This window comes from Panthera uncia (assembly GCF_023721935.1).
Source record: "Panthera uncia isolate 11264 chromosome B2 unlocalized genomic scaffold, Puncia_PCG_1.0 HiC_scaffold_24, whole genome shotgun sequence".
Taxonomy (NCBI): domain Eukaryota; kingdom Metazoa; phylum Chordata; class Mammalia; order Carnivora; family Felidae; genus Panthera; species Panthera uncia.
In genome coordinates this window covers 51,310,998-51,312,339 of record NW_026057580.1, presented here as the reverse complement: position 1 = coordinate 51,312,339, position 1,342 = coordinate 51,310,998, and the positions used below count along the sequence as shown (strand labels likewise).

The 1,342-nt window shown below is 27.3% G+C and overlaps 1 non-coding gene across 1 annotated transcript; it reads left to right on the top strand.

Annotated features, from left to right (window-relative positions):
• Positions 1–378: 378 nt before the first annotated feature.
• LOC125939269 (U6 spliceosomal RNA) lies at positions 379–485 on the top strand. The gene has a single exon (XR_007463009.1). It is a non-coding gene; the product is annotated as a U6 spliceosomal RNA (small nuclear RNA).
• Positions 486–1,342: the final 857 nt, after the last annotated feature.

Sequence of the window (1,342 nt, the reverse complement as noted above, 5' to 3'; positions counted from 1 at the left end):
CCATACAAAAAGTTAAAAGAAATCCAACAAAAGTAGAATGAAGGAGATAAAGAAATAAAGATAAGATAAAAATTAATAGAATAGTCAAACAAACATGTAATAGATAAGATAAAGAAATCTAAGTTAGTTCTTTGAAAACATTAAAGAAAGCACAAATAACCATTACCAGGAAAGAAAAAGGAGACACCACTTTATATCCTGCAAATTTCTTTTTTTTTTTTTTTTTTTTTTGTGACAGATCAGTGCTTACTTTTATTTTTTTTCTTGACTTACACATTTTATTTATTTTATTTTTTTAATTAAATATACCTTATTGCAAATTTATTTTTAAAAGAAGCTATTGTAAACAGTTGTTAAGTCAATAGATTTGAAAATCAAGTGCTCGCTTCAGCAGCACATATACTAAAATTGGAACGATACAGAGAAGATCAGCATGGCCCCTGCGCAAGGATGACATGCAAAAAAAAAAAAAAAAAAAAAAAGAAAGAAAGAAAAAGAAAATCAAGGTGAAATGGATAATTATACAGAAAAAATAATTTTGCAAAATAGACTTAAAAAATAGAAAATATCAATAGTTATATAATTATTAAAGACATTGAATCAGTACTCAAAAATCTTTCCACAAAGAAAATTTTAAGCTATGATTACTTCTCTGGCAATTTCTATCAGACATTCAAACAGCAATAATTCCAATGCGGCCCAAATTCATCTAGAAAATAGGAGGCAGAGAATGAAACACTTTGCCAACCTCATTAGGTTAGTATAATCTTGATAACAAAGCCTGCACAGAATAGGAGAAAAATATTTACAAGCCAAACTCACTCATGAACATAAATCCAAACACACTAAATACAATAGTAGCAAATAAAACCCAGCCTATATAACACAGATAAAATAGATTAATGCATTGTGAGTGGGCCAAATTTATTCAAAGAATTTAAGTTTGATTTAACATTTGAAAACCAATCAAAGTAATTTACCACATTAACAGATGCATCTCAATAGATGCAGTAAACAACTGATAAAATAAAAATTTTTTAACATTTGCAACTAGATATTTAAAAATGGTGACTAGGAATCAGTCTTTGAGAAAAAAAATAGATATAACTGTATCAAGAGATATTAAAGAAGATCTAAATATATCAGGAAATAAATCATCTTTAGGGGTTGGAAAAAATCAGTATTATAAAAATGTGCATTGTCCCCACATTGATCTTTAGATTCAGTGTGATGGCAATTAAAATTTCAGCTATTTAAAAAAAAATTCATTTCAATATAGTTGGCACAGAATGTTACGTTAGTTTCAGGTATAAAACATAGTGATTCCACTTCTCTATGCATT